General features: G+C 45.6%; 2 long non-coding RNA genes across 2 annotated transcripts; one reads left to right on the top strand and one right to left on the bottom strand.

Moving 5' to 3' along the window:
* Positions 1 to 9,492: 9,492 nt before the first annotated feature.
* On the top strand, positions 9,493 to 13,723 carry LOC135907597 (uncharacterized). The gene is made up of 3 exons (XR_010566073.2): positions 9,493 to 9,839; positions 10,987 to 11,151; positions 13,590 to 13,723. It is a non-coding gene; the product is annotated as an uncharacterized lncRNA (long non-coding RNA).
* Positions 11,382 to 16,761, bottom strand: LOC135907531 (uncharacterized). The gene is made up of 3 exons (XR_010566055.2): positions 16,316 to 16,761; positions 15,899 to 16,073; positions 11,382 to 13,919 (listed from the first exon to the last, which is right to left on the bottom strand). It is a non-coding gene; the product is annotated as an uncharacterized lncRNA (long non-coding RNA).
* Between the last annotated feature and the right edge of the window lie 577 nt (positions 16,762 to 17,338).

Genomic DNA, 17,338 nt, shown 5'->3' with positions numbered 1-17,338 from the left:
AGCGCCGGCTGGCTGGCTGAGTGAAACCAGTGAACCGAGTGATGTGAAAAAGAAACGCCACACAAGTGCATCGGCTTTCAACCTTGAGAAAGCATCGTTCCCCTCTATTCCCTGCTGTTTCGCGATTTTCACAAACGTCCTTCCTCGGCATTCCAGGCTCAGTTTACATAAAGAAGTCAAGAACGAACTACGCCCTTCCTGCATTTAGCCTCAACTTCACGCAGCACCACCCCAATAGGCGAAAAGCTACTAAAGTCAGGGAATGATGAAGCATGTTTAAAAAAAACTAATAAATTATTAGTGGCGAAGGACAAATTTCGCGGCTTCAAGGACATAATACGATGCATTGAGAGCCATAGTTGGAAAGGCTGCGGAAAACGCCATCGCCATTATTATTGCTGCATTTTTTTCTAAAGCAAAGTTTCGTTTCCTTCATCGTTCGACTTTTCCGCTGCTGCCGTCTGCTGTATGGCCGAATAGCTCTTGCCAAATGCACGAATTAAACTGAACCAGCCACCAGCACACGTATAAGGCTATACAAAATGAAGCTACGTTATAAGCCGATTTGTTATACCAGTGCTGTCCTGTGTGACAGCTATTGTGCAAGACAGCAGCAGAAGGACCCAGCAGCAGCAGTCATGGTCATCAAACACAGAGGGTTAACAACTTATAGTATTTCGCTTTAGTATACCGCGTGTTTCTACGAAGGCAGTAAGCAATATTTAAAAATACCGTTTTTAATTAAACGTCGGTTCCTTCGGAGACATGGCGTCAGCAATGGCGACCATGAGGGGAAGGGCGATATCTGGTGATTAATCTATAATTAAATATAGAAACGTCAATTAACTCTTAAACCTCTAGTTTGCGCGGGCTCATCGTAATTGGGAAACTGAAGTGAATTCTCCCCCCGTTCAAGCCATATCGACTTTTGGATCTCGAAAAATGTGATCGCCCGTGGAACTGTGACAAGACAAATTTCACCTTTGCGCAGTTTTGCGCTCGCTGCAGCCTCCCAATTTCGGTTGCGCGCTGTTATAGCTCAAATTCGTCGTGCCGCAGTTCCACGAACAAATCGCATTTTTCTAGGTGCTAAAGTTGAGATGCTAAAGATGCTAAAGTTTCGAGATGCTAAAGTTTGCTTCAGTTTGCGGTTTACGATGAGCCTTCTAAAATTAACGTTCAAATGCTAATTAATTAATTTATCCTAATTAGCAACTCATTACCACGTATCACCGGTCACCATATGGTGGCTACCCCTGACAACAATCTCTGAAGGATCAGCCCTTTTATTTCACAACGGCTATCTTTAAATATTATTTAAGGTCTTCGTAGAAACACCTGGTGTAAAGACCACAGTGACGCATTCGTTTCCTAGCCTAATTACTGCAAACAGTGCCTGTAAGCTCTTAACTCATGAGGACATTCTGAAAACAACAGGCAATATGAAAAAAAAACACCGACCTATAAAACACTGAGAGAACTTTAACGCTATTTGAAAGACGCCATGATACAGCTGAAGATGCTCCCCTAAATCTGAAGAAGTGTGTCTATTACTTTCCGCAGCAGGCAGACTCATTCAGTTCGCAGCGGTATCCACTCGCAAAAAAAACGTTAAAGACATACCCGGTTAACAAGTTCTTTGCAAGATGGCTCTAACCATGTTTGCATTTGTAGAAGCCGTCGGAATAATTGGGCGTAAACAAGCGTTTATATGCAACCCGCCTTCAGCGAAAAGTGCCCACGCGCCGGAAAGCTAACCTGCAACCACGTACTCAGAAGCAGAACATATGGCTACTGAACCCGATAATATTAATTTATTACATGAAATCGTATTCATTCGGGAAATCGACTGTAATCCTCCTTTGAGTGTTGATATGTTCTGCTAGGCTTCATGTAGTCACAGAGTCACTAATGTCGGGCATGACTGGCGCGAAAAGTAACCAGCGGGAATTTGCACTAAGAGTTCCGCCCCCTGGGAGGAGGACGTCCCCGCGATTATGTGTGTAGCGTTAGTGTTGCGAGAAAGCCCCAAGATCATTCAACGTGAATTTAGCTACCGCTGCTTGTCTCCACGACAGCGGACTTTGCTACCTGCGGAGACACAACTTTATTGCCCTGAAAGCGATACTCGAGACAGAGAATGTGCGGGTCTCGACTGCCAGGCAAATTCCTATTGTCACAGACTTCGTACGGCAGTGGGAGGCACTATTCGCAAGCGAGGATCAGCGGAGCCAATTGGCCCTCCTGGACCAAGCTCAGCGAGCCGCAAGAGCCAGTGGAGCCCTGGACTGAGGGCCCCACCCAGACCTGCCATAACTCCGATCAACTGAGCAATAAATGTTTTTCTTCCCTTTTGTGCCAACATACCCGCAACCAGTTCGGGTGCTCTCGCTGCACCCAGGGATCGCTAGAAGCACTCTCACATTTCTTGCGCCCGGCAGGAGGGCGTAGTGGCCAACTTAGAGGGCTAGATACAGTGCAACGTAGCGTGATCGCGCGCACGCGTTACGTCACGTTGGCGAGAACAGCGTCTATAGTTCGAACGGTGGTTGGACGCTCTGGTGCAGTCAATGCAACCGGACGCTGCCAACGCGCTCCGATGCCCCCGACGTCGAGCGACGCTCTTCCGCACGCCGTTAACGTCGGACTACGAACGCGCCTTGAAAGCGCGTGCGACGAAGACAACGGCCGATTGCCGCTGGGCGGCGCCAAATAAGGCAATCTGTGCTGACTGCGTGGGGCCGTCAGCCACCGGTCGTGCCACCCTCCGCTCACCCCTACGGGTCTACTCTCTTCACTCGTCTTTCTGCGTTGTGTTCAGCTCGTTTTTCAGAGTCATTCATCCTGCACTTGCGGGCTTATTGGCAGCCGCGGCTGATCCCACTAGCGCCGGCGTGTATTGTTCTTCCTCTGCAGTCCTTCACTGGTCCTCGCCATTTGTCTGCTGATATTTTTTTCTGTGTGTATGTGTGCGTGCATGTGTGCGTGTGTTTGTGTGTGTGTGTGTGTGTGTGTGCGTGCGTGCGTGCGTGCGTGCGTGCGTGCGTGCGTGCGTGCGTGCGTGCGTGCGTGCGTGCGTGCGTGCGTGCGTGCGCGCTATTCATTCATATAAACCAGGATTGATAAGCAGCGGTGCACTGTTACACTTATACGTGCGCATATCTTAAAAACAAACACGAAAGATCGGTGAATATGGGCGGAAGTACTCTTCTTTTAAGATCCCTTTCAAAATATGTGCTAGCACTCTAATTCCTCTCAGGAAGTATGGAACGAGATCTGGCTACTTTCTGGTAACACACACTGCACTGGTGTCATTTTCATGACCATCGAAATGCGACCAATGAAATTGAGACCAATGAATGGCGAGTGCGTGAATGTGCATGCGTGTGTGTGTTTCTGTGTGTGTTACTTGTTCATTTAAACCAGGCTTGATAAACAGCGGTGTGCTGTTACACTTACACCTGCACATATAATAAAAAGAAAACAAATAGGAAAGATCAGTGAATATGGGCGAAAGTAATCTTCTTTTCAAATCCCTTTCAAAATATGCGCTGGACTATGGAACGAGATCTGGCTACTTTCTGGTAACACACTGGATTGGTGTCATTTTCATGACCTACGAAACGCGACCAATGAAAGTTTTCGTGCACTTTCCTTCAGAAAAAGTAAAACTAAACAATACTGTACTTCTCCCGAGAGGCGCACCCCTTTTTGTACTGGATGCTTCATTAGGAAGCTGTTTATACTGTCCCGCTCAGTATGAGCTACAACGCGCGATGGCTTTCTAACACGCTTTCGCGTTATATCTCATACTGAGCGCGATAATAGAACGTTTTAGAATAGCGTTTCCAACCAAACTTACACACATTAGGTACTTAAAGAAGTAGCTTTGTCCTCACTGCGCATGCCCCGAACGTTATTTGGTTTCTGTGCCTTACATGCGCTTTGGCAGTGTACGTTATTTGGGGAGTTTAACGTCCGCAATGTGTACACACGCTAACAAATAGCGTTGTCGAACATAGCGACACCTATGGCTCCCGCTTCAGCGTGAATTCTGGGGATTGCTGCTCTGCAGCTCGCGTTGATCGCCATTAACTATTTAAATAAACTCTCACTTCCTCTAAACTCAACGTATACCTTAGTTAGGAGCGCATAGCGCATCCAGTTTCAGAGACCGTCCGGCGATTCCGGCATACGTAGGCCTAACGTGTTGCTTCGGCATAGCAACTACAGTATGGTTGCTAATGGATTGTCTTGGCTTGGATACATTTGCCTTGAGGAACTAGCCGGCGCACTGTATTGCAACGTTTTCTCCACGTTTGCGTGACTGTGCCTTAAAATAAAATTCTTGAACGGACGCACACCCTAACCTCCCGCAAAGGTGCTTGCGTTTAACGTACAGTACGTAAGGCGTCAAACATTATTCTAAAATTAATATATACTTTGAAAACTGGTGGGTGAGCGTAGCTAAGGTTTGAGCCAAGCTACTTATGCAGCCCATTCGTGCGACCTACACGTTAGGCCACGAACCAGGATGCTTCATTGCTTTACATTACTGATTCAAGTTATTTATTTATGCCATACTGTAAGCCTTACCAAGCTCATACAGGAGTGAGTAACTTAAACAGGTGGAAACGTAGATACAGATATACAAGTAGAAACAAAACAAATGCAATAAAAACAACTATACCATTTGTTATTAAGCACTAACGTCACTAGCAGTACCAACACAATCCTACCACGAAAATACACTCATAGGCGATAATAACAAATGGCCTTCATCAACACCATCATCATATTTATGACCAATCCAGGTCGAAGGGCTTTCCCTGTGATCTCCGATTCCGTACCCAGTGTAGCGCCAACTGACACCGTCTTATTCCTGCAAATTACATAATTTCATCACACCGACTTGTTCTCCGCCATCCCCGACATCGCTTCCCTTCTCTCGGCACCCATTCTGTAACTCGAATATCCCACCGTTTGTCTGCGCTACGCAAATGCATGCCCAGCCCATCGCTATTTCTTCCACTTGTGTCAGCTAGAATATCGGCGTACCCCTGTCTGCTGTCTAATCCACACCGCTGTCCTCGGGTCTTAAGGTTACGCCTATCATTTATCCGTTCCATGGCTCATTGCCATCGCCTTCGTCGCAGAAATCTAAATAGACCTCTCTGAGTCACTTTTATCGTAATGAAGCACGTCCGAACTTTACAAATGGAAGCGTGCTCCCGGATACACGCTGCCTGACGTTGAATGAAACGCGGAAGTGATCAAGACCGACTGAGCTGTAAAACGAAAAGGAGAACCAAAATAAATGATGAAGAAGGAAAGATCGTGCTGGTTTTTCGCGATACGAACGAATGCGCGACTAATTACGCGTAGCCTGAAGTTCCATTAACGGTCTATTTCGATGAACAATACGTGCGCACTTATACATGCGCCTCTTATTCCTCAAGTATTTCCACGAGAAAACATTTGCGATGCAAGCAGAATGGGGTCGATGGTTCTCCAGCATTAATTATTCCGAGGAGGGCAATCCATCGGCCACCTCTTGAGACTTGTAGCCCCGTTTCTCACTGCCTGTAGAGGCAAATTAATTGGAATTTCAGGCCTTAATTAGCGTTCACATAAGTTAACTGCAGGGGAGTCTAGATCTCCAACAATTTGTTAAAATATTCGTAATAATACGTCGACGAAGGTCTTTAAATGTGTTGTGACACTATGGTCATTGCTAGCTTTCTAAAGGCGTGCCAGTAATAGACGGTTTCTGCTTGTGTTTGACAGTTTTTGCATCTGGAAATGATAGGGCTCAAAACATTTCCTTTCCAGCGCTCTTGCCATAAACGGTGACAAAGTGAAAAAGTCACAGGCCTGCACGAGACACGCAGCACAGTTACTGCGTAAGCTGGAGTGGCGCCACAGAAACTCCATTTTCGGCACCACGCACAAGAGCGTCTACGCGGCGAAGTATCTTTGTGTCGTTTTTACGAGAACGAATTGAACGATCGGGCCGCCGCCGACGGCGAATTGTCCTGCTCTCTGCGCAGCGGTCTGTTGAGCGCGAGGTTGGCTAGCTGGTTATTGCCGCGCGCGCACCTCTAGGACTCCCTTCTTCGGCAGCGCTTTGCGAGGAGATGCCATAACGTGTACCGAAGAGTGAACACAGGTATCGAGACTAGGAGGCAAACGTTTCACATATGTTGACACGTGGCACGATACGATGCAAATGCTATATGTCGTGAGAGATGGTGGAGAACAACGCAACTGCAGAGCAAAGTTTGCACGTATCAACGCTGTGGGGCGCGCATATCGTATCGCGTGACAGGTGGCATGATACAATGCTGATTATTATTATTATTATTATTATTATCACCATCATCATCATTGCCGTCACCTCTGAAATGGGGCGGTGACAAAGGGTCACCTAGCCTGCTTGACTTATTCAGGTATGCTATACATGTTCTTCACTCTAGCATTTTTGTATACATCTCCTTAACCTTCTCTTTCTTTCTCAAAACTTATCTATCTACCTTGTACCGCTGCCTAAGCAACTGCTACACGGCGTACCACCCGGTGCAGTAATATACAAATGCATTGCAAAATGTACACGTATCGACGCTACGCGGCGCGCACCTCACATCACGTGACTCCTCGTGCTCTATAGGACGCGCGTACAGGGCATGCTTCCGCAGCATCTAGCAAGCGCTCGCATGGCACAGTAATGGAGTAGTCAACTCCCACGCACAGTGCCCGGGTTGGATCCCGGCGGGAGTTGCGCATTTTTGTTCTCGTTCCCAGCAATTGCTGCGACGAACACCGACGTTGGAGTACAACATCGCCAGCAAAAACAGATATATATATATATATATATATATATATATATATATATATATATATATATATATATATATATATATATATATATATATATATATATATATATATATATATATATATATATATATATATATATATATATATATTATGGGATTTACGTGCCAAAACCACTTTCTCATTATGAGGCACGCCGTAGTGGAGGACTCCGGAAATTTTGACCACCTGGGGTTCTTTAACGTGCACCTAAATGTAAGTACACGGGTGTTTTCGCATTTCGCCCCCATCGAAATGCGGCCGCCGTGGCCGGGATTCGATCCCGCGACCTCGTGCTCAGCAGCCTAACACCATAGCCACTGAGCAACCACGGCGGGCAAAAGGATATTGGAATGAGCCCATAACAGCTTACGCGGTAAAACAAGGCGATTTTCCCTACAGAAAGCTCAATGCGCGATGAGGGCAATCGAAATGTAACGTCTAAGGAGTCTAAAATTTGCGCCCTTAATTCTCTTGCTCTTTGGGTTATTCGCAGAGTCGGACGCCCAATTATAAGTGCTCTCCTAAGGCGCAGCCCGAGTATACTTGCGTTTCTCCCGAAGACATCCATAAATAATGCAACAACGCTTTTAGGGTTATGCTGAAGAAAAGCATATCGGTAGAATTATCGCCATCAGTGTTTAGAAATTCCGCACTTTGTCAAAGAATTGTCAGAGTAGCCAAAAGAATAAGTGCTTTTTTGCTTTTCTTTTTTCGCAGCCGAAATACGCACTCGGAAACTTAATAGCGCGAAGGCGCTATTCTTCAGTTCCCAAATGCACACCTTCCTGGATGCATGTCTCTAACCTGTATGCTCTTTCATAAGATACGGCTGGCAACCTGCACCACTGACCCCGAACGCCGTAACTACGAGGTAAAGAAACAGAAATTCCTTTTTAGTGACTATATATATGTGGTCCGTACTGTCTAGCTTTGAGTCAAGACAGAAGCCATGCTTCCACTGAGAGGGTCATTCGCAACGGTCAATTTACGTAAGCAGCTCGTCCGTTTATAGTATGTATAGCTCGCGGGGGGGACCACATGCGTTACACTTGCCTTACCGTCTCACCACAACAACATCGCCGCGCGTTATATGTATGCCGGTAGGGATCGCTCACGTCGCCCTCGTTCTGTGCTCGGCTGTGACGTTGTCATGTCGGTGCCATGCCATCACATGCAGCAGCACTAGCCGCGCCTGTGTAAAGGCGGCATCGCAAGCAGCGTCAGCGACGGGGCTGCGACGATGGCAAGATGGGGTTGACGGCCCCGGGTCGTCATGCGCTGCCGAGTTCGATGGCCCGGTTTCACGCACCGCGCCTGGACACCTCGCTGGGTGCGTCGGCTATTTGTAGGGAAAGTCCATCGAGATGTCGGACGCGTAGGTGACCTCCTGGGCGCCGGCTTTGGTTCTGCCTTGATGAGGGGACACGGGTGCGATCTAATTACTCGAGTGCCCCGCCAGTGCGTGAGGCCCAATTTGTCGACATCCTTTCTTTTTTTCGACCGTACCGCCTGCGAGTGGGAGAAACACACAGAACGGTTGCAAGGCAGCGTGGGAGAGAAGGCCGCCAGGGAGAGAGAGGCAGAAAAGAGAAACTCTCCTTATGCGACCGAAGCTCTTGCGTCGGCTACGCTGGCCTCCCGGAAACATCGACGCCCGGAGAGCGCAATCAAGGCGAACGTTATTGGAGTACCCACTGAGGAACAGAGAATGGAGATCGACTGAACCAAGCGAACCAAGCGGAGGAGCCAAGAGGAGGTACCAAAAGGCCTACAAGATGGTGTGCACGGCAAAGATGAGAAAACGTTTGTCGCGAAATGTGCGTCGCAAATAAATCATAATTATCTCGACTTATTTATGCATTGTTTATGTATTGTTACTGTTGTGGGCATTTATTGTGCACTCCTCCATCATCTGTATATTATCGTCGTCCTGTGTGTGTGCCCTTCCTCTTCATCGCGTGTGCGGGCGCATCATCAGCGTGGACTGTGCCGAGGGTCCTTCGCCAACTTAAATAAACTTGCTCGATAGTCACGTTAACATTTAGCGCGAGGTGGACAATCTTCTTATCAGATTAGAGAAGAAAGTCTTTTGAAGGGGCCCTGAACCATTTTTCATCGAAGTGGAGAAAGACATTTGAAGTGAAGATGGGCTGTTTTAGAACTACTTTGCCGGCAAAAAGTACTGCAATGCGTTCAGCAGAAGCAGAATTATCGGCAGTCAAACACGGCCTCAGCTGTGCTCCCCTTCCACCTCCAATGCCTTGCACTGCGAAGACTACGGCGGAGACGTCACCGTGGCGTGCAGTTCAAATTTCTGATTTGGTGACTACGCCGCGGTAAACGTAAAGGCCCAACCACACGCAGCCCGGGATACGCGTCTCGCTACGCGTACACGTAAGCGTACGCGTCTGCGTGCGCGTACGCGGGTGATGAAGGGAAGGGCGTCCAGCCACACGATACGCGCACACGTGCGCGCTTCGCTGCGCGTAGCACAGGGCTGACAGACCAGCGGCCCAGCGATGGCGGAAACGGTCGTCTTTGGCTTTGAGAAAAGTTTATCTTTAATTTCATTATGGCTAGCCATTTTTATTTAACTTATCATTGTTAGAGCTAGTACATTGTTTTTAAGTTGATAAATCACGCTGTTCCTATATATACATCCTTATGTCAAGAAAAGCTACGTCAATTATCAACATCACGCGCGATAGCGTCTGCTTGCTCACAACTGCAGCTGACATCTGCGCGCGACCACGCCCGACGTTGCTGCCGAGCTCTTGCTTAGCCGCTTGCTTCGCCGGCATCAGCGTTCTCTCCCCGCAATGTACACCACATGAGAAAGAAGCTTTCGCTGCTGCTGCTCTTGCAAAGGCGGCGGGAGCGCAGAAAGCGTCTGCGGCCTCTGCGGCGACGTTGGTGGGTCCGCCCAGTCTTTCAACTGCGTAAAGAAGAAGGACTTTACGGCTGTGAGTAACTTCTTTCCTTTCGATGATCTACAGTGGTAGAACTAGGAGCCAGTGTTTGGACATGGGGACTTATCTTCGTTAGGACAGCAATTACTTATCAGCGTTTTTAAGTGCGCGCATAAGTGAAAGGGTTAAAGTAGTAATGCGGGGATCGTACTCGCAGCGCGCGAACGCCCAATTCGCAGAACAGCATCGCGTCGTCGGTGCAAGGTTCGTCCAGGTTGACAGCACCGATCGAAACGATAACGTGACGTACGCGAACAGGGGGAACGACAAGAGCAGGGTGTAGTTCGGAAAGCGCGAAAGCATAGGCGAAGATCGGGCTGATTAGCCGCCGGAAGCATGCAGATAGCATATTGGATACGTGGTGATGACACCTCACGACGATTCAACCGCCGTCTGTCTAACCCGTGTATGCCTTACGACATACGGTCATTAACTGTTCAGCTTCACAGGGAAGAAGCGCTTGATTCTATTTAACAGACAATCTGTAATACTAATTTGGAGCTCCCTTCATTATTAACAGTAGACCATACTGTTTACACAGAGCTTGTGTAGCACCCTCTTTTCTTGCACAAAATTTGTAAGGATAAAGTTTTGTAACACATTTTCTGCTATTCGATATTTTATTTGATATCCAGATTATTTCTTCTTCATTTGATTCGATTCTAAATCTACTTTTCGGTATTAGCACACCCCTACAAAAAGCTTAGGACTGCTAGTTATATTTGTGCCATTAGATAGCACATAGATTAAAGAACACCTTTTTACACGTGTTGGTTGTCTTATATGAAGCTTGTGGACGAGATGCGATTTCCCATATTTTATGTCTCTCAGAAGTATGACTGTAGAATATGAAGTGTTATGTAATTAAATTGTGACCTGGGGGGCAGGTTAAAATTCTGTGCGACTAATTTCGAAGTTTCTTGGCAGTGGCCGCACCATTTTAATATACCGTTGACTGGCTCTCCTGTTTTGCCGAACCACTGTTTGTATTCAAGCACATAAACAAAGCAGGGGGTAAAATTAATGATGGCTAGTGGCTATACGTGTGTGTCAGTGAAAAGTGTACAGCTCCTGATACCTGCGCGTGTATGTGGGCAGGGCATGGTCTTGCTGCCAGGCAATAATGCACCATTTTTTACAGATGCAACGGATACGTCAGGATGACCACGGAGTTTTCTACAAGTTCTTTCGCAAGGCGCCGCAGCTCTTGGACAAGCTATTGAGCTTTTTAGCAGAGGACCTCACACGGCAGCACCACATTCGAGAAACCCCTGGAGCCTGGAGAATGACTTGCTGTAGCATTGAGGTTGGTAAAGGACAGTTGCCCCTAGAGTAATAATGTGCGATTGGAGGAATACAGAACACCGTTTCTTTGTCATTTAATGTATCATTTATTTTATTTTATTTACATATTACTGCCCACCGCCTTTTGGAAGCCAAATCAGGAAGGAGTCACAAAACATTGAAGCAAAACAAAAGAAAGAAGGAAACGACTGACAATGAGCGTGCATAAAAAATACTAATACATAATAATAATAATATATTAATAATCATCTTTATTTCTCTCTTTCCACAGAATACAGAATTATACACAACTAACCATTTATTAACTCATAAACAAATAAATAAATGGGACACGAAATGCTGATACAAAACGAGAAATAGTAACGATGGTACTGACAATGTGCGTGAAAAGAAATACAAGAAAAAAATGATCGCATGATCACAGAGACTGAAAGTTTCCACTTACTGCATCACCAGTGTAACAGTTACGGCTAACTCTAAAAAAAACTGCCATCGACTGGCATCGCACAAAAGCTACCTCAGTGCTTTTGACCTTGCGTAACCTGTAAAACATGCACTGAGGTATGCTTGCACATGTAGTATTAAACAAAGGTGGTAGCTAGCCTACACAAATGAATTTTGATTGTATGTCACCCGAAAAGGGCCCCTACAGCCATGTAGATCATTGTCAAGAAAAATCATGTCATCATAATTAGTATTCAAACAATCAAGACATGCGTACTAATTTTTTTTTTTCAACTTGCATTCAAGCTACTTGGCATCCCGGTAAGACATAAAAGATGTTGCCTTGACTTACTGTGTGGGGATGGAGGCGGCTAGACTCTGCAGTGGTGTGTAAGTCATATAGTGGCAATCGTGCCTGCAAAGTATTAAACAACTGCAGAACAGCATGACAGCCGCATAAATCTCTTACATTTTTTGCAGCTTAAGCAATTTTTTAAAGCTCACATGTTGTTCACGGCTCCCGTCAGGTAGCCCTGCTTCCTGCCAGAGAAGCAGGGTCATACGTATAAGTGTCATTTACACGCTGCGTTCAATGTCACTGATTACGTACAAAGACTTTGGCCAAACATCCAATGCAGAACATGCGAAACCAACTCTGAAACTGAGCCACAGAACACAAAGAAAAAAAAATGCAAGGAATGTGGCTTGTGGACGATATAGTTGTGGGAGAGGTAGAGGTTGTCTATGTTGGCAGTGAACCTCGCCTCCTGGCTATGTGGTGGCAAGACTTTTCCCTTTCTGCTACCTCTTCTAATAATAATAAAACAATTTGAAAAATGCTTGCGCTGCTAGAACGCCCCGACAGGCTTTACAACTTGCAGCATATAACCGAAATTTTCAATGGGGTCTGCTTGAAGGTTCATTACATTTCTTTTTATTTACAGGCATCTCTACATGCATGCACAAACTCTACATGCACAGGTGGTGAACTCAAAAAGGTTCATTGCTGCAAGACAGGCTGAATGAGTAAACACAGATGAAAGCGATAAACGTCTGTCTTGCAACAACAAACCTTTAGTTGCAAGTCAGTGCTTTTCATCGTAGGTGTGTTGCTAAAACATGTTCACACATCTCTACAGCAGCAATGGCCAGCCAACCAGGCCCACAGATATCAACTTTATGAAATTCTTGAATACCGCACAAAAATATGGACACAACACAATGTAAAATGAACAAAAAAGAAGAGCTGAGGGGATTTGACATGATAACAACAGACAAAGAAACGTATATAAAGCATAAAGGAAAATAACTGTCATCTTATTTGTAATGTCAACATCACAAGGAGAAGGGAAATGAAAGTGGAGAAAATATAAGTTGCCACTGGTGGAAGCTAAAACCAAAACCAATTGAGCTGGAGGCTATTCCACCATCAATTTCATAGAATGTTTATGTGTACCAGATTAGGCTCTTGGAGTGTTCTTGCACGAGTAACACTGGCTAACACTACCAGGGTGAGATCTAGTACATGCACATACAGGCCCAAGAAAATTTGTAGAGGGATAGCCATTGCTGCAGCTCTACTGTTAAAGCAATGCAAGCATAATTCAAAGGTTGTGGGTTCGTCTCCCATTAGTGGGAAGCTACCTTTTCATATACTTTCATTTTCCTCCTTATTTTTCCATTTCGATATAAAGCAATTAAATTCATCAATGATTTCCTTTTGTTTCATTGTCTCTTGGCTTTATTATACAAAAAGTATACATTAAAAAACATTCATCTTTGAATTACTCTCCTACTTGCATCAATTTAATTTTCAAGTCGAGATGCGTATCCTCACTGACCTCTCTAATGTGTTTGAGCAGAGAGACGGCAAAAGTTCAAGGTCGTCCTGTGGTTTGTATCTTTTGATTGCACTTGAAACATTGCCCAATTCCTCCAATATTAACTGACTCTAATCTTTTTTTTTCTTTTTCCTCCCCCTTGACTTTGCTTCAGAAGCAATGTTTCCTAACATATCCAGCCTACGACTGCCTGCTGAAGCCAGCGATGCTCCTGACTGCGGACTGCTGTGGTGTGCCTCAGAATCCTCAGGAACCAGAACTTCTTGAAACATCAGTGATTCAAGAGATTCCAAAATGTCCTGAGACTCCACAGACTCATGCGACGCCGAAGACAGAGTCGATGCTGGCGCTTGTGACTCTTCACTTCACGGTGATGGCGCTTCAAGTGTTGCCAGATAGGAAAACTGGCACATTTTTTGTTAAGATGTCTGCAGCACTTCCCTCCTCACTCGATGGGGGCACTGGTGGAAGGTTGGCGGACATCCTGCATGTGAGCGTAATAAGGTTTGCACATACTGTCAATGTGTAAATAATGTGCCAGTCTGGATGCAAAAATATATGAAGGCTCAAATCCGTCCACATTTGTTTTAGTGTGTGATTTTATTAGAGTACACTGAAACTCTGAATCAGTTTTGTAGGGACAAAAGTGGCTTGCCTACACAACCAGAATGAACAGTTTCTGCATGCGCGTAAGTGTAGCTTTTGTATTTTTTTCTGTTTTTGCTTGTGATGCATTTAAGCAGTTCTTACGAGATCTGCATGCCTAAAGCCTAGTGATTACTTCTACTCAAAACAGTGCATGATATTTGGAATGTTTCAGTTTTGAAATAATTAGCAGGAAGCATTCCACTACATTTACTCAGTAAACCACTTAATAAATTTCATGTTGAAAGACCTATGCTTGCACTTTCTAAACATAGAGTAGTAGTACTGTTAGGTCTTGCTTTAGCATAAGGCTCTCTCCTGTTCTAGTTTTTCTACTTGAAACGTTCTTGGCTTGTAACTTTGTTTTCCTTTCACTTGTTTGTAAACTTCATCTCATTCTAAACTGTTTTTCTTAACTGAATGTACGTCTAAACAGTGTGAAGCTGTGTACGTAGTAGTCAGTGCATTTGTTGTTTGTATTTAGGAAGTTACGTCTAATAATGTTTGTCTTCTTGCCATCTGCCTTGTAAAGGGTGTTTTGGCCCATCAAAGCTGACCTTAGCGAGCAAACCCTTCCAGAAGGTTTCTTACAGCCAAGCTTTTTTTGCCTCTTCTCTGGACTTTCCTACCGCTGCTCCTACTGTCTTGCCAAATAGCTCGCCTCATACTGATATTAATGTAGACATTGAACTATTGTCATCCCAGCTGACTACTGGCTACTGTGTTGCACGAGTGACCAGTACTGGACGTAATGCAAATACCAATTAAAATAATGTAACTAGATCGTGGTTTTGACATGTAAAATTTCAATAATCATTTTTTGCACAGTGTGAATGTGTTAAACTGGATAATCTAGTCCTTCCTCGGAAATTTTGCTAAGCAGGAACAGTGTTCTCCACAAACATCGTGAAAGCTTCGCTTAAACCAATAACCACAGCACCTGAGATCTGCAGAATAACCACAGGCTGATAATAAGCAAGGACACTGCTGAGCAGACACAAAAAGAATTATCAATTACACAACTGACAATGTTGTCAGTACTATGGCACATTTATTCCTACAGCATGATGACACTGAATGAATCCCTAAGCAAGCTAGGTAATATTTGAGGGTCTGTGATGATGCACCGATTTGCACACTGCTGGCAAGCAACAAAATGCAAAATTAAAACTGTGCATTGAAGTGCCCAAGGTACACGTGAATATAGCAACATTCAATACTCAGTTAAATACTGGCCATTGACTTACACGCTGCCTTCTAGGATCAGTGCACAGAATAAAAAAAACTACTTGCATGTTTTGTGTTTTCTTTTTGTGTGTGCATCATGCAAGCCCTTTTCTTTTTATTCATCCTGCTAATTTGTATGTGATATTCTCTGTACTTCTGTCTTATGCTTTATCGTTAGGTTTTTAAGTGTTATTTTAATTGTTATTTTGTACCTGTTTTTCTGCTTTCTCTGCTCCCCACTGCAAAGCCAAACTGGCTTTGTGGGTACCTAAATAAATAAATATACAAAGCTATTCTTGTACTGCTTGTATGTCCCCTTACCGGATCACATTTAACGAAATATGCGATAATCGCAGCGGCGATGCAGCACAAATATTTTATCGCCAATTAGACAAAGCTGAATATAATGCATACTGTGCGTCGACTTGCTGGTGTAAGCACTATTTTGAGTCGATTCCCATAAGTGCGGTGCATTGCCAGCTATAATACAAACATACGGCATCGCCGGTCAACGTGGTAAAGGGAAAGCACTAAAATCCCGTGTTTCATTTTTCACACGCCGGCTAAGATGGAAATTTCAAGATCACTTACGGTCTACACTCCATTGTGTAGCGCAGAAACATCATCTGGTCGAAAAACAGCCAGATGACGTGAACGTCGACAGCTGGCACGGCGCGGCTCTTTCCTTTCTGACAACGTCTTCCCAGGCACCGAAATTTATTCCCCAGGGACTTCCATCACTTCTGCAGCGCTGTGATAACGTCATCTGCACAGATGAAACGCGTTTTCGACATCTGCGAGTCTGCTGATGAGAGAGGCAGCTTATACCAGTGCCACACAGCTAGGCTTTCGATGGCGACCGAGCGCGATCAAATTTCTCGATCACGATCGGTTCTACGCATATTGCGCGGTACAGGCAATCGTGATCATCAAATCCGACCCCGATCGGGCTCGATCGCGATTGAAACTGCTCCGCTATGACGCCCGTATAAAATTCCGAGCACTCACCTGTTCGGCAGCGTTGGGCATGACGATCCACGACCACCTCGTCAAGTGCTTGTTCTAGTGGCGCTTGTGTTTCGCCTGCTACCAAAGCGCAGGTCGAGCCTCAACGCAGGCGATCAGCGCTTCGTTGTTGATCGCCTCCATAGCCTCTGTGCTCTATCGACACGAAAGCAGCGGCGACTCCCGGCATCTCCGCACAATTCTGAAACTTCAACAACATTTCCGAACCGCCGGAAGTGTACATGCTGCTCACGTGACGTCGGTGCACAAGCTGCCACTTCCGTCGCGTACGCTCAAAATACGCTCAAAATGACGCGCAAGATCAAGACCTCCTTGACGCGCGCGTTTCCTGCGCGTCTGCCCTCTCTAGACGCGTAGGACAGGCGCGTACGGCCTCGCAGACGCGTGACGCGCAGCCAGGCGCGCACGATTCACCGCGTGTGGTTGGGCCTTAAGCCAAACGCTACTGTCCTGAGAGAGCCGCAGTGAGCTTAGCCACTGGACTCGTGGCGGCACCTCGTGGCGGCCGCGGTGTAGCCGAGCGCAGCAACCAATAGTAGCCGCGTATTGGAGTGTGCTTTATGACGAAATAAAGCACACAGGAAAGAGCGAGGATCATGAGGTTTTTGAAACGAGAGCGTTTGAGAGAAAGGTAATTTCACGCTCCGCTTGCGAGCTCCACGGATCGCGTACGACAGCAGAACTTGGCTGAGATGTTAACAATGTTACTTCACCAAGCCCGAGGGGTGGTTCAGGGCCCCTTTAAGAGGAAGCTTTAGCTCGGGCCCAACTCCGACGCGGCCTATTCAAATACATGTGAAAACGCAAAAACGTTTTTCTGAGATAACTCCTGGACCGATTTTGATGAAATTTGTTGCATTTGAGAGAGTAAGATGAATTCTAGTGACTGTTGGAAGCAGAATTTAGATTTAGGGCTTGAATTTTGTGAGAAAGATTTTCAAAAATTCAAGAGTTTGAAAAAAATAGAAGCATGAAGTTTACAAACTAATAGCTCTGCATCAAGAA

Source organism: Dermacentor albipictus, chromosome 1, assembly GCF_038994185.2.
Source record: "Dermacentor albipictus isolate Rhodes 1998 colony chromosome 1, USDA_Dalb.pri_finalv2, whole genome shotgun sequence".
In the NCBI taxonomy this organism is placed as follows: domain Eukaryota; kingdom Metazoa; phylum Arthropoda; class Arachnida; order Ixodida; family Ixodidae; genus Dermacentor; species Dermacentor albipictus.
Note: the sequence above shows the minus strand (reverse complement) of the source record. Positions and strands in the feature narration are given on the sequence as shown.